This window comes from Tympanuchus pallidicinctus, unplaced genomic scaffold, assembly GCF_026119805.1.
Source record: "Tympanuchus pallidicinctus isolate F22 unplaced genomic scaffold, pur_lepc_1.0 scaffold3, whole genome shotgun sequence".
NCBI lineage: Eukaryota > Metazoa > Chordata > Aves > Galliformes > Phasianidae > Tympanuchus > Tympanuchus pallidicinctus.
Window position 1 is genome coordinate 48,205,776 of NW_026294747.1, and position 27,444 is coordinate 48,233,219.

Below are 27,444 nucleotides of genomic sequence, written 5' to 3' on the forward strand. Positions count from 1 at the left end.
CTTAGTGAGGTCTGAGAGTCCTACAGTGTACACGTGCAGCAGCTGCAAGACTAATGCAAATCGCAGAAGGCAGAGACTACGACCATGGAGTGAGATACAGACACCATTAACCATGTTGGCTGCATAACGAACCAGATCAGGAAACCAATCCAGGCTAAAAGTAACCCAGCAGAAAGTTTATTTTTAAACTGATTTGTTTCCCAAACATCTTCACTGACTAGCTGCACAAATGCTAGCACTTGCAGAGGGAAGGGGTTGGATGGGATGGCAGCAGAGAGCAAAATAGGGGACAGTCTCCTTTTAGTATAGTCTTGGCTTTTTCCCTTTCTCCCTGAAGACTAAACTACTTTGCGGGGAGGGACTGAATAACTAAATTATTTTAGCCCAACTTTAAACGAGACTTTTATATTTCACGTCTTCCAACTTCTCTAGCCTACCCTAGGCTCTCAACATATGATATTTTAGACTTACTCCTTGCAGCAGAGGAAGCAGTTTATGCCTGGCAGAAGTGAACCCAAATCTCTTAAATAACCAGTTTACATTTGTATTCAGCCATCTTTTCATTATTTTTTTTTGTTTAATTAAGGACGTTAAAATTAATTTTTAATTTCCTTAGCTTACTTACAATGTCCTTTTTTCTGCATCTTCAAATAATTCCTCACCTTCCTTGATGTTTTTTCTACACTTTTCAAACTTTGGATGTCAGCTGTGCCCTCATAGTCTTATTCTTGTCAATGTGCCAGCACTGTTTCTCTCCACCTTAGAATACAAAGGATCTCAGGAATTAATCTAGCTTGCTTTACATAAGTTCCTCTATATCCCATCTCATCTATCATTTCTTATTTCCAAGTATCTGCTCCCTGCTGAATTTATAAGCTATTGGTTAGACCTTGTTTGTAGGAAAAGTAGGAACCGAAGATGATCATTTAACTCATACCTTCCAGCAAACTTGGGGTCAAAAGTTGTTCTAACTCTTTGCCAGTGAGAACAGGCAGTGGGGATTGTTAGCACGCACACAGACTACACCGCTGGAGAACTTCGGCTGAAACGTGCTCTGGTAGAGGCTCCTTTGGAAAAGTTCAGATTCTGCTAATGCAGCAAATTCTCTGAAAAGTGACCCATAGAAATATACTGTTTTGAATTTGAAACCATCCCAGAGCCAGGGTGCAATTAGAAGAGGGGGAAAAAATGTCTCCCTGGAATATCCAGGACCTAGTGGTCTGAAAGGTTTGGAAAAGGGCTCGAATAGGTTCTCACACTTCCTAGATGCATCTAGACTGAATGTCTCTCTTTTTTTTTTTTCATTCTTCCATCAACACTTAATTATTTACGTGAACACTAATGACTGTGGAGGAGAGATTATGGGAAAGTCTTGTTCTGTACTTCAGTAGACAAGGTATTTAGCCAGAAGTCCTAAGTCCAAAATCTAGCTGTTGGTCTGGTGGGCCTTCTTGAATAGCACCTCTTTTCTAAATAAGTTTTTCAGAAAACAAAAATGAGACAGGTTTTTTTTGCTCTGAGTTCAGACAGAACTCAAAAATAGATGTTGGTAGCTTTACATCTTTCACCTCAAAAAAAAAAAAAAAAAAAAGATTATTTCTATTTTAATAAGCACTTCCTGGAGCCCTCAGTTTGGTACCTTGTTTGAAAATGCTAACCTGTGAAGTTGTGACTGTTTTGTGGGTGAGACAAACTCTGCCCAAGAGGTGAGCATTGCAGCTGACTGCAGAACTAATCTCTTGATTTATAGCCTGTTTAATAAAGTCTTAAAAATGAAGTAATTTTGCACTTTTAGTAATTTGAAGTTAAAGATATTAATTTTCACATGAGAAATGGCTGAAGTTCTTCATGCTTCTGGCAGATCTTGTTTCTCTTTTCAGCTTGCAGAACACCCACTGACTTCACTGTGCCCTCATGTAAGTGTTGATAAGTGAGGTGTAACTCTTTACAAACTGGAAAATAGAGAAACCGGTCTGAAGAGCCTTTCCCTATGGGGAAATGGCCTTCTGGTTCACGAAATTAATGAACAAGCAGAATGATTTGTGAAAAACAACTGTTTTATAGGACCACCACCTGCAGTATGGGCTGATTCCCACGATGTGGAAGAAATCCAGAACATCATTTCAGATTAATTTCTTGACATTTCAACTTTGTCCTGCACCCCATCCACCAACACAGAACATACTCAAGAGTAACAAAGATATTTCTGGCGACACACTGCAGCCATGGGAAATTGGAATGCAAGTCATGCCATATCTACTGACAGCTCATAAAGTATTCCACAGCAGTGCAGAAGATGTATTTTCTATGCCTGAAGATCATGTTAGCTTGGTCTGGGTTTTGCTAAATAGTACTGAACTTTTGGCTGTTTATTCCCAACTCTGTGATGTAAGCTGGCCTCCCTGGAAGCCAGACTCCAATTGCGGCAACCATTCTGTACACACACATTGCATGGAAAGAGTTACCTAGTAATAAAAAACATATGAAGCACCGAGATCAGTTCCCCCTTCTCCCTCCCAAGGTGTTCCTTCGTGGTTGTGATTTGTGCACAAGCCTATAGAAAATGCTGCATTTTCAAGCCAAGATATACAAAGTGTTTGAGGCTCCCAGTTCCTATTTAAGCATTTAGGGTTCCTAAAAATGAATGGGGGACCTTAATACCTGTGTCCTAAATACCTGGGACCTAAATACCATGTGCAGCACCCACTGCAAATGTAGGGAAGGGAAAGGAGTGAGGTTTCATGTTGCTGCCAGCTGACCATTGAGCACTCTGAACTCTCACCCAAATGATTTCTGGAATCATTTGGCATTCAGCTATCTTGGGTTTTATCGCACAGATGCCTTCAATGCTTCACGAACAATTAATGTCTTAGCACTTGCAAAACAGACCATTGATTTAGAATCCACCTTATTTTAGAGTTTCTCTCATACAAAGATACTGTTTAAAATAATTCAGAGGATCCCCTTCCTTAAATTTTCTCTTTTGGGCTGTGCGCCGTTCTTTTGCAAAACAAAGCAAACACAGTTGGAAGATCTTTAACTGGTAATGGGCTTTGGCCTAATTATTTTGACAACAGGGTAGTTATGATATTATGCATCAGTTTAGGATTAAAACAATTAACCCTGCAATTACACACTGTTTTTTAAGAGAGCTGGGATGCCACATCTGAAAATGATTTGAAAATTAAGACTACTTGCAATTTGCAATATGTTGAAAATATCCCCAAGTCCTTGTTGAGGCCTTCATTTCCATTGGAGGTTCATGAAATTATTTTTCTCCTTTTTTCTTTTAATAGCCACACACTCATAATTCTCTCTCCCTTGACACTATGGGCAACTTTAGCAGGAGTTATTCAGCTCCCCGGTATGTGTAGCAGACATCTTAATCTTAGTAAAAATTCATCTTAATAAAAATTTCATTGAGACTCAGTAGTCTTACAGGCTCCTATTGGAACCGCCTCCCTATTTTATTTTTTTTAGCAAACAATATATTGTTATTTTCTCAGCTCTTTGAATGCTTATTACATTTCCATGCTTTGTTTCAGGAAAAATTACACAGGCAACATCCATTGCTTTCTAAAATTGGAGTGCATCAAATCATCTGTTTTCCCTCAATCACTGAATTTATTCTCTCAGCAAAGGAAACAGGACTTGTTTTCCGACATTCTTCTTGTATCAATCTCTCATGGCATTTCAAGACGATTTCCCCCCCCTATTTTATTTGGTTACCAACAGATGATATATATGAGGGTCTCCTTGCTGCATTATCATACACATGCCGTGCACATGTTAAAGACTACACACATCCAAGAGGCAATTAGACACCATACTGATAAATAAGTCTCTCTTAAAGCTGCAAGTACAGTGGTATACCTGAGAGACAAACTCCTGAAGCTTGGAAAAGTATGCTGGAAAATTTCAATCACATATATTTTTATACTATTCTTGAGTACTACTCTTATTGGCTATTGTAGGGGAAAATATAGAGAACTAAGCAAACTTTTGGTCTAATTCAGAAAATACGTGACTGCTATTTAGGTTATTTAACAGTATGTCCCAATATTTTCTAGGAGGCAAGTTTAAGCAAAGCAGTTGTCAAGATGGACAGCGTCCTTGCCCTTCTCCTGCTTCTGATCCCCATGAGTTTTCAGACTAATCCCTGGTCTTTCACAACTTACTTTCTTTTCTAGAGCTTTGAATATTTAGACGAGTTTTAGTGGACTCTTCTGATTTGAACACAAGTATCACAAATTTCCCTTAGGTTGTTTTTACATTGGTCTGTTTTCTTATCCTTTTATTTACATTTCCTTTATAATTATTATCTTCTCCAGATTTTCTTATTTAGCTTTTCTGATACTGGTTATGTCCTCATTTTTACAATTCACATTTCATCTTAGTTATTATACCATTTCCTACATCCGTTCATCCATCCTTACTTATATTAATATATTTTTATTTTCTACACAATTTCTTTCTCATTTTTTGGTCCTCATAGTCCCCTTAATGCATTAATGCATTCAGTTATATCACTTCATGTATTTCTTTACTCAGTTTTATTTTTTTTCTTTTAAGTAAAAAAACAGTTTTTACTCTTTTAGATTTTCTCACTGACTTCAGAGAACAGGAAGAGAGATTTGCACTTACTGCCTACAAGTATATGTAATACGTGCACATATCTACAGTAATTACAAGCCATAGAACATAAAGTCACGTTGAGGGACGTAAGAGTGAACCTTTGTGACCAAGGAGCATGGCTGGCACACTGCTTTTGTTAATTCAGACTACCTCAGCCACTGACAAAACCAAATGTGCCAAAATCTCAGATTTACATTCTTGGCCCTGCACCAACCTTAGGTTTCAGCAGCACAGTACTGATTCACCAGCAAAGTTTCATCCCATGTTTGTCTTAGAATTTCTCTTTTCTGCACCACGTACAAAATGTATGTGACAGATACAAGAGTTAATCAAAAAGATGAAAAGAAACAACAGATGAATTTAAAATAGGATTTCATAACATAATACTTTGAGTGTCGGTAGATGTCCACTATTGTGTGTCTACACAAAAGTTTCTAACAGACAATTGTTCCTAAGTACTTTTGAAGACAACTGTGTTCCTCTTTACTTGTTCAACGGCCTCCTATGAAAAGACTAGAGTTTTCAGAGGTTAACTAAAAGGTGTGTGCTCATCAATTCTGTGTACTATGTACTCAGATGTATGTATAGGAAACAGAAGATACTTCAAAATTGAAAAAGTAATTTAGATTCCAATTCTAAGAACAATTAGGCATGAGAGTATTGCGTATTGCTTCTACAATGTTTGGCAGATCAAGGCCATAATGGGGGGAAAAAATAGATGCTTGAGACACCTAAAGAACTTAGAAAAAAAAAGTCTAATACAGTTTTATCTTTTTTTAAAGTCATATTTTACTCCTATGTTTCTTTCTTTCACCATGCAGCTAACAGCCTTTGCTAAAGGCAACAAAAAAAAAACACAAAGGAAAGGATAGCTTTACAATTATTATTTACTTGTGTTATGGTACTGCTTTAGTTAATTCTCTGTTCAGTGACTAGCATCTTCTACCATTTCTCAAAGTGTGGTTTCAAAAAGTTCCCATCTTAGAAGCAGTGTGTTTCTACAACTTCTTAATACACTCATGTAATGAAATGAGTAGAAATGCACATCTTTTATCTGGTCTGATCTTCAGCAATGTAAAGTAAGAGGAAAAACTGTATTGTTTGCCTCTTAAAATAGGAGGTTCTGAACTCTCTTACAACAACACTATTTTAGAGATTTCCACGTCACAACTGCTGAGAGTCAGAATTCATGCAATTCAGAATAAAAATGACAGCAAATTCCTATTGAGTATAGAAGCTTTTTGCTCCCATTTGCTGTCATTAACACTTGAAGTACTGGCTGAAAAATGTAAGCCACTTTCTTCACTTTCAAAGTAGCTAAAAGAGAAGATTCTAGACTGTGCAAATCTTCTGAGTTGCCCTTCCAGTCCATGGAGGAGATGAGAAGCTCAGCCCAGTGCCTTGTGTGGATAGAATGAGCCACCACATTCAAGAGTATCTGTCCTTCCGGATGAGGGCAAAGAACTCCCCTGGACCATCCTGTGCTAGGGCTGAGAAACAACAAGGAGCACAAATCCAGTGTTTAGCCAATATTTACTATGCTATTTACAAGGCAAAAACCCAAGCCAAAGGTTTGAATCAGACATGTTCAGTGTTCTGTGTTTCTAATTAAAGCTTGCAGTTTTTATGATTTGTTCCAGTGTTTATTTTTAGCCAGATGATGGCTCCTTTATTATTAGAGAAGATAATTGTGATTAATAACTTTTTTAAAGTATCAGAACAAACACAAAAGGAGGTTTCAGTGGAGCTTTGTGTTCTCAGTGAGCACAGGAGAATGTCAGGGCATGCCCCTCCTCTCCACAAATCATTTCCAGTGTCACCAAATGCTTGCCAACAAGCAGGGGAGGGAAGGGAGGCATCTACAATAACTAGTGCAAAGTGTTCCAGGTTAAATTAAAGGTACAGCCCTGGCAATTTAAAGCCAAAGCATCTTTTCTCATATTTAGAGAAGTCCAGAGACTCCATCAAGTACACTTTAGACATTTTTATCTCATGAAAATCTCTCTAAGATTTTGTTTCTTTTACATGAAGTTTTTCTAACATGTTGGAACAAATAGGATTTTTTCCATTGACCTCCATGGGCGATGAGTCAGCCTTCAGGTACTAATCCCCACAGTTAGTTTCTATACCTCACCGTTTTCCCAAAACATATTTTTAAATACTTTAGCTCCCTAAAAATAACACAATCCCAAACTCCTTTCTGTAGGCAATGGTGTATGCTAAAGGTAATTCATAGTTACTCCTTCTTGAGATCTACCTCTTGCTTTTTCATCCTGCAAATCCCTCTGGTCCACTTTCATATTGTTTGACAGTCCAGCAGTTGTTTTTGAATCGTTACTGGAAGACACACTGGTGACAGCTGTACGAGCTCACAGTGCCCTGTCTGGTTGCACTGAGGACTGATTTAATATTTCTAACACCTTCAGTGTCTAAGTGTTGTTCTACACTAAACATCCTTGCTTTCTGAGCTATTCATCAGTCTCTAAATGCATCTGCAGAGGCTACAGTCTTTTCTATGTATTCTTAATGCCATCATTTCTGAGCCTTTCTTCTTTTGAAATAAACACCCGATCTTGAATAGCATCTGAATGGTTGTAAGTCCCTTCTGCCTACAAATTGTCACTGAAACAGCACTGCTATCTTCATATGATGGAAGTAAGTCACAGTCATGTAAAAATAGAAGGCAAAGTTTTAGAAGATTTGTTAGTGTATAGTATTTTTTCTCTCATTTGTTCCTAATATCTGCAAACATGCAATTAAATTATCACTTAAATTTACTTCGGAAATTATGCTTTTTAATCTATATATGTATAATTTATATATGCATAATTTGTTGCTCATGGTTTAAATTAATTTTAATCTCAGCCACACAAGAATCAATACCAAGAAACTCCTGCTTACATGCCTATCTACAGGAAAACATTGTTTTGGCAACAGCACTGAGGTTAGAAGGGACTATTATAATTTTCTTATGAATGATTGAAAAACCTTTCTGCTTTTGGTAGAGTAAATCCTGTGAAAATTGTTTTCCTCTTTCCTGGTCCATACAAAATAATTTGTTGAGCAAGTGAAATATAGAAAGTTATGTCAACGAATCAGATTGAACTTGTTTTAAATAATTTGTCCACTGTACATGCCATATATGTTGGGATATTATATTTTTTGTTTGTTTACAAAGCTATTATTGGCTGTGTCCAGAAATGTTCTTTTATGCTCTTTACCTGAGTCACAAGTAAAAAATAAAAGGTCTGGATTAACAGGAAAAAATGTCAAATAAAGCCAAATGGCTTCTTTCCTATTTCAGATTTGCAAGTCAGTGAAATCTTAAGACAATCCAAAAGAAGAATATTTTTTGAGGGAAGATAACGAGCCTTCTGATTAAGTTTTACTTGTAGATTGTATTTCTTCTGGTTGAATCCTACAGTGAAAAAAAAGCTCAATCACAAGCTTTGGTATATAGTAACTCTGCAAAACATTGGTTTTCTAATTCAACCTTTGTTTTATTCAAGCAACTAATGAACTAATAAAGTGATATCCTTTTGAAATGGTCTTCCTATCAAAATCTACCAATATTTTGGCCTTTTTATAACCAACAGCAGCCATAAGATCAGGTCAAGTAATTTACTGCATTCACACTGTCCACTTGTTTCAAACACAGGTTTAAAACCAATAAATATCTCTGCAGCACAGTTTTCTGGACGAAAATGGACCTCTTAATCCATGTTCTACAGATTCACGCTCAGCTTTCTACCACAGAAGGTTTGTTCATTTGCTCTTTAATCGTGTCTTCTTCTGAAAGTTAAAAATTTAAAAGCAATAAAATGCAAATTAAATAAAACAAAATTTTATACTATGCTGTTTGCCTGGCAAATCTTCTGAAAGAAATATTTGAAAGTTTACCAAACAGATCAAGTAATGCTATTTTCCAGACTCTGGTTTTATCATCATGTAGTTTAAGCAAAGATAGATGGCTTTTGGCCATCACTGGTCCAATAAGTACTAGTCAAAGGACTGGAAGACTTTGGTGGTGGTGTTGATATTGCTTCTGTTGTTTCAGTTTTAGTCTAAGTTGATGCATGCATCTTGAGACAAATTTCTGTTGTTGAGAAACTCCTATATTTGCCTGTCTTCTACTACTGAAAACAGATGGGTCCAATTCTTCTCTTAAACACAAAGGAATTGAAGACTATATTTGAAGACAAAATGAAATCCACGTGACTTCTCAAACTGGTTGATGTATTCCCCTATATTTGATCTTACAAATTCTATTTTTTTCTTAAAAGCACTCCCAAAACTTCATTTAGACATTTTAAAGTTGCAGATGTGACTTAAAAAAAACAAAAACGAAAAAAAAAAACCAACAACAACAACAACAAAAAAAAGGCTCGGACTTTGTGTGTGTCCTTCACACATCACAATGTAAGATTTCCCTTTGAATTAACATGAAGGTTTCATGTTAAAAAAATAATCTGTGATGATGCTTAATATTTTTAACAGACATTACGATATTTGAGAGTCCTCTATAGAATACATACATGAAGTTACTTTTTCAGATATTTCAGTATTTATGCTTCTATTTGAGTTAATAAGTATGAGAACAGGATTGAACTAGAACATAAGTTCTCATCCTGCTCCAAAAAGAACAAATGCCCTGGATGCAATTCCAAATATACCTCTCTCTCTCTCTGGCTTCATTTGTATTAACTTAAATTACATGAATCATAGTAGTGCATATTTTCTCTGGAACTTGGCTGTACCTCAGATCTACCCCATTCTACCTCCCTGCCCCTTAGAGATACAGAAGTCCCTTTACTCAGGCATAGAAAAACATCAGTTAACATTTAGTACAGTCAACACAGTCAGACACAAATCATCTTTATCAATTATCTTTCAAGCAAGATTCTCTAAGTAAAAACTCCATAAATTAATGTATTCCTGAGGTTCTGGCTCCTTCTGAAATACAGTAAAAGCACGATGCACAAAAAAAGACAATTGCCTTTTAGGAAACTGATGTTACTTATACCTGCTCCTGGAGAAAGTCAGTTTTTAATTTTGTTTGAAGTCTGAAATGATGATATTATGGGAGATTTCTATACTGATTAATTCAAATTCAAATTCAAATTCTAGTCCTGCTTTGGTTTCGTACCAACTTGCATGTATTCCAGAAATATAGTCCCCATGCTTATTTTCTACAGATATCAATGGTGAATATCAATATTAAAAGAAGAAATCATCCTTCCAGGAACACGCAAGGGTATGTACAAGGAGTAATTTGCTGTGTTCTAGCATCTTCAGTTACTGGCAAGGTCAAGTTCTCCAGATCCATGTTTGCAGTGAGCTGTTACACTGTATGTCAGAGTATTTCCAAGAATCTCATCCACTTAAAGGAGATTGTTTTGAGGAGCTATTATTGGTGCCTTTGGGAGCCAAACTAACTAACTGCCTTAGTATTAAAACTTCATTTTCAACAATCTGAGCTTGTATTTATAGGAGAGAAACATTTATACTAGTATTTCTGTGCTACTCCCTGGAAATATTAACTCATCTCTACAGATTAAATCTTGAAAATATAAAACCTATTGTAGCAGATACTCAGCTGCAGCATTATTTTTTTCTTGGAAAAAGCAAAAGGCAAATGCATTACTAGATTTCCTTTTTTAATGAACAAGTGAAAAACAGATTAATAATCTGGTTTTTTGAGTGTTTTTTTTTTTTGTTGTTGTTGTTGTTTTGTTTTTTTTTAATCTGGAAGATAGATTTTTCCTGGAGGAAAAAGAAAAAGGAAAAGAACACAACTCTTCTCATTAACAAGAATGAATTCATCAATTCAAACAAAATGGTATATGGATAACATCCTGCTACAAATCAACTGAGGCTCATAGCACTCTTCAAAAATGATGTTTTTGTTGAAATATTCTGTCATATTGGCATTATTGTTTTTGTTATTATTACTGCTGTCACTCAGATCTCTAAAGGAAATTATTTAGAACTGCATGCATCTCTGAGTCATATACAATCTGTGGCAAATGAATATTTACATTATGTAAAGACAATAAAAGAAGTTAAATATTGGATCCTAATGCTGATATTGTAGCATACATACAATTGATTCGAATATACTTATATATTTAAAGGTAGTATTAAACACTAGAATCTATAAAACTACTTCTTGGCATTAGCTATATCATTAACGGTAAGCACTGAGTGAACTTTTCTGCGGCATTTTTAGATGCTGTTATACATTTACTGCGGTATGAAAGTGATTTTTCTGGGACAAGTTTAATGTACAAAGCACTGAGGAAGAGCTCTATGGACTCAGGTGACCCAGTCCTGGCTTTAGGCAGAGATTTCCTGGAGCATATTCCACACTGCCTTTTCTGCCTTGGACCCTGCTCACACAGACACCAGGCTGGGTTGCCAGTACTCTGCACCAGCCACAAAATCAAAGCTCTGGTAGCTTGCTGCCATTTTATTCAGTCTTCACAAGTCTTCTTGTGCAGATTAACACTGCCATACTTGCAACATGGGAAACTGAGCTATGAGCTGATTGGTGTATCTGCCTATGGCCACACAGCAATTCAGCAATAGAGAGGTGCAGGAGCCATGAGCACATCGTGGTGCTGTGGTTGTCAGGCCATATTCCAGGACAAGCCAAGGCATTCTAAGATAAATAGACAGTGTGTGCTCTGCAAAGTTTTCCTGCATGTATGTTACTAGGTAGCGAGTGATTCAGCAAAATACTCTATCCTTAAAGGATATAAAATAGTCATACACACTCACTAAGGCTTTATACCATTGGCTGCTATCTCGAAGAAATGCAACTGGAACAAACTACTGAAAAAGTAACAAGATCAATTAAAGTATTGAAAAACAGATCTTTTGTCGTAAGAAATCATCATAAGAAATATGTAAGTTCATAGTGTTTATATTTTACCTCAAATTCTTGAAGTATTTTTAATATGTATATCTATGTTAAATGTGTTAAAATGCTCAACATATTCCGCTGATAGGCTGGTAAGCAAAGAAAGTGATATTTTTAAAAGTCCCAGGCAGAGAAGGAAGAGACTTAAGGAATTCTGACATGGTTATTAGCTCTAAGACGAAAACAATTCATTGATACATATTTCACGTGTCAGTCTCTGGCCCTCAGGAAGCTAAGAGGACTGTTCAACTTGAAGAAAACAAGATTTAAAAAAAAAGAAGAGGAAGAAAAAGAAAGAAAAAAAAAGAAACTTTTTTTTTCCCCCGGAAAATCTGCTTAATGCTGGCAATGTTAAGTCATGGGCATAGCACTGTGGCTTGAGACTCCTGAAGAACTCTGCAAAAACTTGAAACTGGGCCTCTGGGTCCCTGGTGACCCAGAGTCAGTGTAATGTTACAGGAATGCTCATGTTTTTTGAACACTGAGAAGACTTCAGCAGTTGATCCTTGCTCCTTTTCTCTCCCCATTCTTCTTTCCTTTACAGAAATGTCATTTATATAATTAGAATAAATGGGCTCCGCTAAGTATTTGAACCAAATCTGGGATGTAGCAATGTTTGGATGTGCCCTCAACCACAAGCTCAGCATGCCCATGCTTCTACAATGTTTACTTTGGACTTCTGAGAACCCAAGCAAAACTGGGGCACTTGGGGCAGGAGAACGGGATAAGCAGAAGAAATCTGTGGGCCAGGAAGCTTGACTAAACATTGTACACAAAGAATAAGGGGAGAAATAGTTTATTCAAGTAGCTCAACATAAAACAGATGGTTAAGAATTCAACAGAGCAAGGGATTGTTGGGTTAACTGAAGCCAGCAGGAATAGGCAGGCAGGCACACTGAGAAGACTGAGTCCCCAAAAGTGATATGCTCATTACTATGATATCCCAACTAACATAAATTTATGAAGCCAATTTGAGGGCTTCGCTATTGAAAAGGAGTGTTTCCTCAAAGGAATCTGACCTCTTTCTGAAAATACAGTTTCTTTTAAGGTATTAAAGCAATATTAGATATTGCTAAACTTAGCTGCTTCATGCAGATTTAAAAAAAAAAAAAAAAAAAAAGGTCATTTAAGTATAAAAGGAGCAGACAATCAACCTTAAAGCCTTCAGCCCTACTATAGGACTTTCATACTTCTAAGCCAGATTTTTTCCTCTAGCATTTAGAAAATAAATATCAATTCAATGAGCTGTCACTATTGTTTTCACATTCCTGATGACCACCTCCAAATGTGCCCTAGGTAAAGAGAAGGAAAAAAATGAATTATTGAGCCATAAAGAAAAAAAACTCAGGGGTACAACTTTGGATTCTGGTGACAGAAGTAATATTTCATTTTGTCAAATTTAGAAAAAATTCTAAAAATCATGTTTTTTGGAGACAGAAACTGTAAACTATTGAGCCTAGATTTCCTTTTGCTACTGGTAAAAAATAAATTCTAGTCTGTAGCAGGTTTTTTGTTTTGTTTTTCTTTAATTTCATTCCCCTGGTAGCCCCAGAAGCAGGACAAGAATTAATTTCAAAAAAGGAGCTTTATTGTTTGCATAGCTCACTATTCTGTTTAATTACAAAAACATGTTTGTTGTTTTTTTAATTTAATTTTTTTTGAGAAAGTGATGGTTCAAATTAAGGGGAAAAACATTTTGCAAAGCTTGATGGTTTTGTGAAACCTTAAACTGTTTTTCTTTATGTTTCTAAGTGTTTGAAAAACACTAAATGCTATCAGTATATTATTATTATTATTTAAAGGATCAAACACTTAAATCAGTCACACATTACAGTCAACTAAGTCCAGACTAGTAACAGTGGCTAAAGTTCCTAATCACACTATCAAGCTAATAGATATTGATTTGCATTCACTATTAGTCAAATTGCTCTAAACAAGCAGGTGAACAAGTTGATTATTCATCACCAGAATTTCACTTACAGCTCAGACTTCCATACTGAAATGATCATTGTGTAGATTCTGGCTGAAGGAGACAAATTTTATTTTGGCCAGGGAAAGAGGAATTAGTAAACTTTCTTAGAGAAAAAGGAATTTAATTCAAAGTGGAGTTAATCTGAAAATTTAGTTCATGATTCTGAAAGTGAGATAATGTTCAAAATCACCAAAGATCCATCCATGAAGCTTGGCATTCACTGGAAGAAGGATATTACAAGACGCAAGTTTGTTTCTGTGTGACCCATATTTCCTCTATCACTGGACAGTTTCACACTATGTATTAGTGAAATAGCTGTATCTTGAAGTATCTGGAAACTGACAGAAATTACCTAATTTGAAAGTTCATCCAATGTCATTTAAAATATTCATTAAAATCTTCTAGTGGTGAAGAAATAACAGCATTTCTTACAGCGATGTAAAAGATCCAGGAAAATTTCTCTCCAGTGCCTAAGACAATTCCTTCTCTTCCAAAGAAGGTGGAGAATTGAAGACAAAGGGGGATATAGCTTAGATTAGCTTTTGCTTTTTGTTGATCATAGAAATGTGGTTTTTTAGGATCCAGGATGAAATAAAAACATTTGGAAAAACTGCTATGTGGGCACATGATGTCTTGGTGATTTTGGTTTATTGTTTTACAAGAACAGAAATGTCCAGTCATGTTCAGCTATATATTTACCTAATCTACAAAAGTCCATCTCTATCACTAAGCATCAGAAGAGACAGAAACTTATGATGCTGTGAGTGCTGACTTTGGAAAATATCACCCAGCTGGTCCCATCACTTCTTCTAAGTGGAATTTTAATTCCATATTTCTCAGTATGTTTATATATCCCAATAATAAGTTGTCTCCAACTTGGGTAGTTTGCCAGAATCCAAAGTGTAAAGTTGCCCCTCCTCAATACAAGAGAATTACCAAAAACTCCTGTAAGCCATTGCACACATAATCCAAACTTCTGCTTATGTCCACTGTGATTTCAAAAAACTTCATGTTTCTGTGACAATAAATGGAACAGAAATAAAGTGAAGTAAATCTTGAAGGATATATAACAGTATTAATGTGATGCAGATTTTGATAAAATAACTGCAATTGATCATATTCCAGAAGGTGATTCACTACACAGATATTGTTGTACTTAAAGTATTATAGAGGTGAAATCCTGGCTCTGTGGGATGAGGTGGGAGTTTTCCCTTTGATTTCTAGAGGCCTGGATTTACCATAGGCACATTTTCTCTTCTAAAATTACAATTCATATGGAATTAATTGAATGGAAAAATGATATTAAAAAGTAGCTTTGTTGTCTGTTTATTGCTTTAGAAACTCCTCATGCATGACATGCTGTAGACCTGAGATAGTACAGAAGAGATACTGATTCAAATGAGTTCTTTCTTAGCTTGAAAGAGTGAGTGATGTAAGTCAAATATTCTATTTAGATATGTTAATGATATTAATGAAACTGGTCAGTTCACCCAATAATGTTTTCTTAAAAAAAAAAAAAAAAAAAAAAAAAGATCTCCTTATGTGAGGATTTTCTTTAAGGAATACTTAACAAATTGTGTTTGAAAAATATCCTAAAAATTGTTAAATAACATATTTGGTCAGACTAGCCAGTTATTCTTAATGTGAAGTATTTGTGAATTACGTATTCCACTCGCATTAACCAGAGAAGGTGGGAATCTTAAAATAATTTACCTATAGTACACATCAAAAATGTGCTTGAATAAGTGTTTAGCCAAACAGTACCATCTTTCCTGTAGAACCAATAAAAGGGCCTGGCTCATCTGGGTGCCTAACTGTATGCTTTTCTGCAAAAACATAACCTATGCCTGCCTACAAAAACAGGAGGGAGTATTTCTGTCAGCAACAGTAGCAGTTCTTGTGTCTTAAATTACTCACATCCCCAAGCTCTTGCTGAATTATGAGTTTTATGATTCAAAAATCCCTGTTTGAATGATGAAGCCTCTGACACGGACAGCATCCCTTGCTCTCTTTTATCCTCTCAGAAAGATCTCTGAATTCCTCCATGAGATTCCCTTCCCCTTGTGACCTGAGATGACCTGAATCAACTACGATGCACTGTGTGGAAAACATTCTCTCCTATCCACCCTCCCCCATCTCTCACTTTTAAATTATTGGCCACCCACTCCTCTTTTTTTCTTTTTGTTGTCCAAATTTTCCTATTTCAAGCATATGTTCTAAGATTAAAAAACACTTATTTGGCAGATGGTATAAACACTGTACCTCAACAGATGTTTTTAGTGTCAGTGCAAGAAACGGCCACACGCTGATGCGGTTCTGCTTGGCACTATTTCTTGTCTGGAGAGACTGACGCTGCATGAATATATTCATTTTACTGCTGGTTTCTTTTTGTCTTTTTTTTTTTTTTTTCCCCCTATTCCTCTCTCATGACTCTGTAGCAAATTTCATGTTTCTGTGACTTGTTCCCTCTGCTTATGACTTTGTTTTATAAGTCTCAAAAACTTGTTTTTGAGAACGCCAACTGACCTGAATTTACCTCTGAGCATGTCTCCCTCCCCTTTAGCTGTGTTACCAGGAATATGCTTTCAGGTTAACTTAAGCTTTTACCAACTGTTTTTATGTATCCCAATCTCACTATTCCGCTCCAAAATGTACTGCTATGCAGGCACATGTATCAAAATAATTGGGGCCTTGGTGAATACTATCCACAAGTTCAAGTTTTTTTCTATTTACTCAGCTGGTCATGTTCTTGTACGAAGGAGGTTTTTTTTTTTGTTGTTGTTGGGTTGGTTTTTTTTGTTTTTTTTTTTGTTTTTTTTAAGCTGTACTTGAAACTGGGGACAGGTTATATAAGGGCATAATAAAAATATGGCTTTTGTGAAGGCACAGACATAAACCAAAAGAATCTCTAAATCTCCTTCCATCTGCTAATCTGAAAGGATTTTTATGGCTTTCTGATGGCAGAGGAGATTGTTCTTCATGAATTCGTGCCAGGTAACAGCTGAATATGAGGATTGGAACAATGGATAAAAGTAAAAAATAGGTGAAGCTAACAGCTATGAATTTAGAGTGCATACCGATCATAAAAATTTCTGCTGGTTAAGTGTTACCAAGTGGTGCCATATGAGATACCACAACATTTCCCTAAGCTTATGAAAGGCCATAATTGTGGTGCTCCAGATAATTTCATGTGGTAACTACTTGTAAAAGTTGACCCTTCAATAGCAATCCCATTCTTCATGGCCTAGTGCAGCCATTTTATTCTTTGTTGTCTTTTTGCATTAAGAGAGAAAGCAGTTAATTGATGCAAATGGTGGAAGAGTCAACTTGATTTTGAAAAAGCAGGTGTATCTACTGCCATCTTTACTTAGATTCTTTGAAAGTGTCAAGCTCAAGATAAACACAACTTTTCTACTCCAGGCAGTAATGGGAGCTCACCATCTTTCCTTTCCTTTTGTACAAACCACCTTCTGAATGTGCTTATCTCCTTCCCAGACACTAGCTCTGAGTTTTATGACTCAGTTTTAGGTGTGGAGATCTTTACACTGCAAATTTTTACTTTGGAGCTCATTCCAGAAATCAACCAGCATGTGTTGCCAGGTAGAGGTGGGCATTTTGTCATCCCCTCCCCACATAGGCTTCGAGAGAAATGATGCTACTATCTGGAAGTAATCTTGCAGTGAGAAGCCCTGCTGCTTGTTTTGAATTTCACTTCTAGGATCTTGCTAGGATCTCTAAACCCTTGTCTCTCTCTGTTTCGTGCAAATGGCTGAAGACATAACTCATACATTTAGGGTGGTGGGGCTCAGTCTGACCTTAGATAGCTCTCACTGAACTGTCATATCTCTGCAGCAGGCACAAACACAAGCTTTTAGTGTCAGGGGTACATGTCTCATTCTTCCGGCTGCTTTTCTCGCAAACAAATATTTATTTTGGAGAAAGAAGGGGAAATCCAATTCTCTACTTGCGGTTTTAATTCCTTTTGTCTGCAACATGTTCTCCTAGGGAAGTGATGCACAGTGGTTTCTTTTTCAAATTTGCTTCTGGCACAGCAAGAAGGTGGGTGGCACGGCAGTTGGAAGTCATCAAGCATAAGCAATAACGTTTAGTAACCTTTTGTGTAACTCAGCCCTCCAACCATTGCAATGTCTTCCCTTTCCTGTTCTTATTGGGCGAATATATCCTGGGAGGTCCTGTGTTTGGCTGAGACATTCCAAATCCTAAACTTAAACTCACAAATGGAGTGCAGAAAAGCAATACAAAAGCTTTCTAGCCATACCACATAAGGGAACCAGTCACACAATTTGAGCAAAGTGAAGCAAGTCTCCCCAAGGCAGTAGAAGAAGGCAGCAAGAGAGCAATTAACATGAGTAGGCCACAATAATGCCCTCACACTAAGAGTCAAATCCTAATCTCTGGAGCACCATGTGAATTGATAGGAACTTTATGGAATATTTATATCCTGGACAGAGCAGGTGTCAGGTTTTTCTTCCCCCCAATGGCAAGCATAGCTGCCTTATTGCCATCAATTAAGCAAAATGTCAGCATGAAAGACATGCTCAGAAAAAAAAGCCTCTAGATCCCAGTTGTTGCAACTGGGTACTTGCTAATGACAAACAGTGATGATTGGTGATATTTATTCATGTGGTAGGCTTTCAAACAAGAAGAGTTTAGTATCTCTGACTAATTATTTCCCAAGAGCAATATGACGGCCCATTCAATGTGCTAATATTCAGTTCTATTCACAGTTTTCATGTGCAAATTTTGGAAAGAAAGCTATTCCTTACCAGAAAACTGTTTCTTTTTTTCATATGTTTAGTACACAAATACATTCTTGCCACAGAAGTAGAAAGGGAAAATATCTGTTTCCTGACCATGTAAGTTTTCCTTCTAAAATAGTTTCTCTCCTATTCATTTATGTAGAGGACAAACTAATTATCTTTTTTTCTTGATACCTACTATGATGGTGATATGTGAATCTACATTCAGATTCTGAAGAAATCCTCTTAATTTAAAATACGCTGTTCTATTTTACAGTGATTACCTACATGTATGGACAAATGAACTCAAAGGAAAGCTGTAAATTCACCACAGAGAAACAACTGCATTTTTCATATCAATAAAGGTTGTAAGGATGCTGCCAAGTATAGCTCTATTGCTGGACGCATCCAGGATGGCCCAGGATGAAATTAAGAGAGCTTCAGATAAAGTCTCAGTAGATGATAAGAAAGGTGAAACTTCTTAGCATTCCAACTCTCTTAGCTGATGAGTTAGTAGCATTTGCTCCAGTCATAAAGGCAGACTTGATTGCAGTCTTAGGTCAAGACTGTAATCTAGCCTCTAATCTACGAGGACGGTCCGCACATAAAGATTACAATATTCCCAGATCATTCTGCTGCTGACAGTAAGAGCCTCAGCAATCACTTATAATTTATGATCTTATCAGAAATCAGAAATAAGGTAGAGATTTACTGGCACTTAGAGTGTGTACGAAAGATAAATGGAGAGAAGATAAAATTTAAGTTTCTGAGACGGAAATAAGTATGACTCTCAAAAGAAACACCCCATGAGGAATGGATACTACTCACAGAAAAAAAGACCTTCCTACCCTTCAAGAGAAAGCAACATTCAATAAATATATCTTCAGCAGAAGGATTAGCAAGAAAGTTGCTATAGTTTCATTGGAACTATGTCAGTGAGGGTCGTGAACACCAATTTCAAAGCTTACAGAGAGAAGTACATAATAAATTGAAACAGTTTGATTAACACTTTTAAATAAAATTTGAAGACAAGGATCCAAAAATCCATTTACTAGGAAGAGTAGATTTTGTAAGTAGATTCTTCCTAACCGTGGCCCAGCAAATCGAATAAAACAAACAAACAAATCAGTTAACGAATCCAATCTTAAAAGGTCAACTACCAGTAACATTCAGGGTTTGTCACGCCCCTGGAAGATTAAAAAAAAAAAAAAAAAAAAAGGACACAGAAACAGTACAAGTCAAAATTTATGTTTTGAAGTACAAGTATTCATCCTCAGAATCTCCATTCATTTCTAGGAATGAACTCCAGGCAGTTATCACTAAAGCTTGAGGGCTTGTTCTGTTTTAATTCTGTGAAGTCTATCAGAAGACCCAGCAACAACCCCAACAAGCATCGTCTCTGCTGAAAAATGAGCTCTCTCTCCAGTTTCCAACAGACTTTCTGCTCACCCATGGTTATTTGCATTTATTGCCTTTATAAAATGCACATTTTATTAAAAGAAGAGAAATAAATAAACTGCTAGTACTGAAAACTTGGTTTTGATCTCAGGATTAATGAGGGAGATGTGCTCATAACACCTCAACTTCATACAGATGGTGATGGAGAGAGTTGCCAGAAGGGTTGAGGAAATTCATAGTGACAAAGATGAAAGACCTGTGTTAGTGTCATTTTCCAGTGATCATGACACCCAAGAGATTCTCAAAGGAATGATCACAAACCAGATATTCAAACAACAGCTTTCAACCATTTGGCTCTGTGGATGAAGATGATGTTACTTGAAGATTATTAACTACAACAAGACAGAGGACCACAGAGATCTACAGACTAAAGCCATAGAAGATATCAAGTGACATATTTTCTTGAACTTCTTTTCCTGACATATGAATTTAATGGGCATATGGAATCTGGGATTAATGGCCTTATAAAGAAAGAGTTTAAGAAAGATTTTTGGAGCATAGCAAAATCCCTAAAGTGCTTGAAAATTTCGGTGCACAAAATCTTTGTTGCAAAGGCAGAACAGAACAACTTTACTTAGTACCTGTGCTTTTTTATTAAAAAAAAAAAAAGTCAAAGCTGTGTCACTGGTGGAGATGTGTCTTAAGTGAGATAACCAAATAAAAGGTATACACAACTCCTCAAAGGCAATGAAAAAAAGAATTGTTAGCACTTACGAAGTCTAATCCAAGATAATAGACAGCAGAGACGTGTCAAAAAGCAAAAAATTCCAGTACAGTTCTGCTGCTGAAGGGAAACATTACAAGGTATTTCTCACTTTACATACCTCCCTGTCAGATGTATGTCACACAGTAGGACTGCTGAAAGAATGAAATATTTGTTCTGAATTACAAGGTATATGCATGTGCCCTCTGTGAATATTTATACTGATATCACTAAAAGTCAGGAGATCATAGAATCATAGCTGCACCCAGTGTGACACAATCCACACATTCTGAAATGATCTCAAAATAAAAATCTTCACTGGTGGAACTTGAGTCAATTTTTTGTTTTTGAATTCTGGCTTTAATCCTTAAATTGACAAGACAAATTTTAATATTCACTGCACAAAAAGGGCAAACAATAGCTTTAATTTCTTAGTTTATGTTATTGCAACTTGGAAAGCAATTTTTTTTTTTTAATGATGTTGTGCTGGAAGTCATGATTTTCCAAATATTGGAGCACTTGTTTATAGCTTGGTGTTTAATAACAGAGTATATTAAACACTCTGCTCTAAATTTACCAGTTCTTGGATCTTTACCAAAGTCTCTATAGAGTGCTGCTCCAGGAAAACACTATCCAAGCTCTGATGACAGACTTTATATTTTCAAAGCATTAATAAAATGCAATATTAGAAATATACTGGGAAGAGGTGATTAATTGTTATCAAGAAGCAAAGTGTCAGACAAGCCTTAATTACTGTAGTCAATCTCATCCCAGATCTGTGTTTTATATTTACTTCTTTACTATCTGCTTTTATTTTAGTTGTACAGAATATGCACATTAGAAATGTTCTTGAAGGACACACAGATTGTCAAGCAATACTCAGTGACTGATGATTGCCAACCTTTCTAGATGATACTTTGATACCAGACTATGTTTACCATACTCCACTGGTGCACTAGAATTAGACACATGTATTCCCACCTACCTCTTGAGTTACTGACATCGCTAAAAAGAAGGCCACTTGTTGAGGTGCCTTTAGTTAAGTGACTAAATTGAGACCCCACGTGGCGTGCCTATTACAAAATAGCAAGAGCTTTTTCCTTAATAGGCTCCCATGAAAGCCAACGGGAGTTTAGCCACAGAATTCAAAAGGGACAGACTGCACTCAACTAGTGGATTGTGTAATAGCTTTTATTTTGAAGCAAGATTTTCTGGTACTTTTTCCTCAGTAAACGACTGAAAACACAAATTAATAAATCTTCTCATTAAACTGCTTAGCAATATTACAACATTGGCGCTGGGATAAAAACAAGCAAAAGAAAGGCAATTACAAAAGCGGAAAAGAAACAAAAGCAAAGGAAGAAAATGGGACAAGAAGGTGGACTCTGCCTTTGGCTGTTGGTTTGGCTCCTTGTCTCTCTTGAGGCAGCCCTTTGGGGAGCCAGGCTAGGCAGCAGATTTCAAAGGTGTTGATAAGCCTGGCAGACCAGTGATTTCAATTTGTACCCCAGAAACAATGCCAGGCAACTGTAAATGACACTAAGATTCTCCACTTTATGACAGTTCCAGGATTAGGGATAAGTTTTTGCTTTAAGTCCAGTATAGACTCCCTGCTAAAAGGCTCAAGATTACTTAGACAGTGAGCGATTTCAAACTATAAGCCATAAGCCTTGTTTATTTTGCCAAGATAAAAGCAGCAGAAATCTTTTGAAAGGTGGAAAAGCACTTCAGGAAGCAAACAAGAGAAGCGTGACATGGACCCCACTCAACCATCTTTCTTTCAAGGGGATGTATGATCTGAAATCTCTTCAACAGTTTGGATATCTTCCATCACTAATTTCAAGGCATTTTAAAAATGTTGTTCATGTGCAGAAAAAAGACAGCACCGTTCAACTTGCACAAAAGTAATAACATATCACTTTTTCCCAAATTCTTCCTTTCCAACTTGGGCAGGCTTCTTTCAATAAAGCAAAAATAGTCCATTCTTTTGCTACTTAAGTTCAGCATCACACTGTAAACAGAATCAGCAGGAAGGCATTATCTTTAGCTACATCACCAGCACCAATGAACATAACCTGTCCATCCAACTCAGTAAGAGATCATAAGTTTCTCACATAGTCATGCTGCTATTTTGTCATTGGCTTCACTGGAAATTAGTATCAAGCCTTCACTTGATAATTTCATGTCTGTTCTACAGCTGTAAGCTATCGCTAACACAGTTTCTGATGCCTCACGAATTAGAAGATCTGCCTAATGAACATCACCTTAGAAGATTACTCTCTTTCATATATAGTTTATTACGTCTTCACAAGTGAAATATATTGGGGTTGAAGTTACAGTTGTAACAGAATACACAGTGGTTAATGTGCAAAATATTTTATTTTTCTTCAGTAGTTCTAATGGAAGCCTTCAAAAACTGGAATGGAGAAGAAGAGGGAAGAGGGCAGCTTCCCTTTAAGGCTTCCCATACATTAAACATCCATTTTGATTTCATTATGTCAGTACCTCATAGAGGGGGAAAAAAAACAAACAAACAAACAAAAAAAAAACAGCCACTCTCAACAATATCAAGACCTTAAAAGAGAACAAAAATATTTAAAGTCTTTTTCACTTCTCTTTTCTGTCTTCTCAGCAAGCACCAGTAATAAAAAATGCATCAGTGACTCTAAAAGACAGTGTGTTCTGAAATACATGTGACTAACAACTAAAAGTCCTTTTTGTATTTTTTCCCTTCTCTCGTGGCCTAAATTATTAACTTGCAGTATGCCACACATAACTTAGTCTGAAAATAAAATTACTCTGTACGTAGCATTTGTAAACTGTTGCCAAACTGGTTACTTGAAGTTACTTAAACTATCACTGTTTAATCTGAGTAAAGTTAAAAAGAAACAGCGGGCTTGCTGTACACATACAAATATTGGGACAGGAGGAAGACAATAATAAAAGTATTATCAGTCTTACTATCTATGTCTCTTGTGTTTGTTTAAGCAGCTTCTTGCCAATCTCAAAAGTCATTAAAGTGGGATGCACTGAATTCTGGCTGCAACACCTCCAATCAGTCTCCTGTAGCAATCAGACTCCTACTATCCACTACATACTCCAGTATAAACTCAAGTTAATTCTTTTCTTCAGCCTTCTTCTCCCACCACGTCATTAAAGCCCAACAAGTCTTCCTATAGAAATAAATGCTTTAGAAAAAGTCATGCTGAGAACAGTGCCTTACACTGCTGCTTCCTGGACAAAGCCACAAAGAGAGAGCACAGAACCTCAGGGAAGTCACTGGGGTGCTGTCTGGGTGAAGGAAAATTTTCACATGGAAGAGATTATATAATTATAGAATGAAGCCAAGCAATCTGTTAATCCATCATAGGATCATATAGTTTGCATATGTTGTGCAGCCACATACCTTTCAGTTGGGACTGGTACGTTAAGTTCATCTTTCTAACGCTGATCAGTTAGACCACAGATGCTGAATTAAGTGGGCCTTCAGGAGTTGGTCTTCTTGCCCTTGAGTGACTACAGAACCAAGAACAAGTGTACGAGTAGTAAAATAAATCAGGAACTGAAGCACAATAGTTAAAACAGGACCCTATATGGACTCTTTATCCCACATTGCTTTAGTTATTTTTTGCCATTTGAGCAGATTTTTTATTTTTATTTTTATTTTTTTTTTAAATCACTGCAGACTGTGTCTAGGTTTTCTTAGAGTTCTGCCAGAAATAAGAGCTGGGGCATGTTTATTTCTGAGGGTAGATCCAAGAGAGGGAATAAGGTCAGCCAGCTAGCAGGCATTAGCATCCAAGGAAGTGAAAGAGGACATGAGCAAGGTTTATGAATCCACAGTTTTAAAAACAGAAATGGATTTGTCAGTAGCCATTTCTACAGATACACTGGAGTGGGGAGGGAGGTTGGTGGGATGGATGCACAAGTGGAAAAGAATTTGAATTTCTGGAGTTCCTTTTTTTTTTTTATTTCTTTAAATACAACTATTCTAAATCATAATCCTGAGCAGAGACTAAAACTTCCAGAAACATGGAAAGCTACTCAGTATTTCCTCAGAGCTGCACAGTCCTTGTGGAAGGGTAGGAACCATTAAAAGAAAAATGATCAGCAAGGCAGTCATGCTCTTTACTTTAATAGCGGAGCTGAAGCTAGTGAATACTAGCTTCTTGGGGTTTTTTGTTTGTTTGTTTAAGTAATTGTAGTTCAGGAATGGGTGTAATTACAACACAAGAAGCTTCCAGCAGACTGCAACCTGCCTCCCACCGCCCAGAGATATTCAGCAGGAACTGTCTGATCCTCAGTTACAGTCTAAACACTTGAACATCCACTTGAATGAGTCCCTACTCATCTGCTTCCGCAGAAGCCATCTTGAGATGGAAGGAAGAAAATAACACCTTACCAAAAAGAAGGCTACTTACATCAAGGTTTGATGTGGTTGCTCCCAGGGGAGCTTTAACTGCTACTAAAGGCAGGGGAAGGAAGCGGGCATCTTCTCTGGGGGAGGAATGACACATATGGCAGCTACTGCTGAGAGTGCCTACAGTTTGTGCAGAGCAGTAGTTGGTACTGGTTATCTCAAGGGTCAGTTGCACCACTTGAAACGTTCTGGTTTTCAATACAGCTCTAGTCAAACATAGTCATCTTTGATCCCTGGCTACTAAACGTGGCAGTGAGTGCTCTGCAGATTGAAAAAAAATGATAAAAAAAGATGAATGCTGATTATAAGCATTGTGTTCTAACAGCATTATGTATGTTGGTGACAATTCAGCATGGGGGTGGTGGGAACACGAATTTTCAAGACTATTTTAAAGACTTTCAAATTCAGAAAGGAATTTGCTTCCCTTTTTTTTTATTGTTGTTCATTTTCAGCTAGATAAAGATCTGTCTAGACAGTTAACTTACATTAATGACTTCAATATCATTACAACTGGATCTAACAAAATTTTCTCAGCGCCTCAAAAATAGGTCAGTTTTTGACAGTGGGAGGACATCTCATGTCCAAGATCTGGCTGAGTTATCCTTCTAATGCTGGCCAAGTATGGGAAGGGAGAGAAAGTCCTCCCACTCCTCTCTGAATATCTCCTAAGAAGGCCCTTCAGAGTTTGTGATTTATCATAGAACCGTTTGAGTTGGAAGACACTATTAAAGGTCATGCGGTCCAGCTTGCATGCAATGAACAGAACAGCTCCATCAGGTGCTCAGAGCCCTGTCCAGACAGAGCTTGAGCATCTCCAGGGACAAGGCATCCACCACCTCTCTGGGCAACCTGTGCCAATGCCTCACCATTTACCTCTGAGCAATTAGGTGCAGCAACAGAGTACTTCCTCTCTCAGCAGCTGGGCTTTTTGGTCAGTGTTCATTTTCAGGATAATTTGCACTGTTTATTTTATTTTGCTTCAGTTGAGAAAGCAAATGTCTGTTTGATTCCAGAGGGGAAAAAAAAAGCCAACTTTGGTGAAGGATACTGTAAATACTACACAGGAATCAGTTTTTAATCGGATAAAGCTATTAAGTAAGTATTTATGGAGTCTAGATTTACAAGCTTGTAAAGATGCTCTACTCACATTCTGATGGCCAGGTCATGAGAATTAATAAAGTTCAGATTTTGGTGCTGAGAGATAAGCCATTGTACATTCCTTTGAAATATTGCATATCTCATGCTGAACATCTGATTTTTGAGAAAACTGTATTGCCTTTATTGCAGCACAAAAATCAAAGAAACAAATTTTAATTGCCTAACCTAGTTTTTAAATCCAAAATAATTTACTCTTCAGGAAAGAGAACAGGAAAGCAAACTGAAGCAAACCTATTCATCCTCACTGCAGATGCAAAAAATGCATTTCCCTTCATTCTCCATTCTTTTCCTAGCTCAAGATTAATCTTGCAATGAAAGAAATGAATCAAAAAAATTGATCTGTAAGAAATTTCAGGCAAGAGAAAGATCAACCACAGCATTAGTCTGTCCTGCGTGGATTGGAATTTTCAGACAACTACCATTAACTTTTTTTATAAAGGAAAATATTGATGTTTATTAATTGATACCAGTAAGAAAATTGCATTGACTTCTCATAGGTCTGAAGAAGATCTGGCCAAAGTAAACCCAGATTTGGAACTCTGACTAGTGATATTTGATACAAGTTATAGGTTATCAGAACAAGGATAAGGAGAAATCCCTGGTGTAAAGAGTATGTTATTCAACTAGAACTACTGGTTTTATACATCTGAGCAGTAAGTCAAAGAAATGTTGAAATGAGCTTGGTACAAGTAATTCTGTTATCACATCCACTGAAATGGACACACAAAAAGACATAATTCAGAATATCCCTGATCCACTACCATGAATATTTTACAATCTCAACCCAGGAATCTGATTTTGCTGCCTAAATTAGCTACACGTTATACCTTTTGTAACCAGTTCAGGGACAGGGTTTCTCCAGCAGCACAGACCCAATGCCTTTAGGTTAGATTTTTGCACTGCACTTCCATAGAAGGAATAACTTGCATACAGAATGCGAATTTAGAAACATGGATGATTTTGAAAAGTTATACTAAGGAACTACACCACTTCTTCAAGACCAGAAAAAAAAAATCTATGCTTTTGCAAGTGTCCTGGATTCTTGTCCCAACTGCTGTCTATTTCAAAGAAGCTGTACAATTATGTAAATCCTACTGAGCTGAGAAGCACCAAAAATATGGTCTGTTGAATTCTTAGCTATTAGTAATATTCAATTAACAAACAAGTTAAGCTGTGCAGACAGAAGAGTCATTTGCAAAGAGTAAAACCAAAGACATTCTAGTTTTGAAAAATATTTGTATACTTTCCTTGTTCACTTTCTAAAAACATGCATGGCACTGAAGAACTGGTATGGTGATGGAAATAAGGCACTGGTCATTCCATTACAAGATGCCAGTAACATTTGCTACTGTAAGTAAAAGTACCTCAGACATTTAATGTGCAATTCAGTGAACTGGCATATTAGTAATGGCACAG

The 27,444-nt window shown here is 36.7% G+C and overlaps 2 long non-coding RNA genes across 7 annotated transcripts in view; both read right to left on the reverse strand.

Moving 5' to 3' along the window:
- The window catches only part of LOC128085352 (uncharacterized), a 221,493-nt gene that overhangs the window by 30,191 nt on the left and 163,858 nt on the right, over positions 1–27,444 (reverse strand). The window lies entirely within an intron of this gene.
- On the reverse strand, positions 391–25,772 carry LOC128085357 (uncharacterized). Its single transcript, XR_008208932.1, has 3 exons — positions 25,744–25,772; positions 24,872–25,131; positions 391–1,568 (listed from the first exon to the last, which is right to left on the reverse strand). It is a non-coding gene; the product is annotated as an uncharacterized LOC128085357 (long non-coding RNA).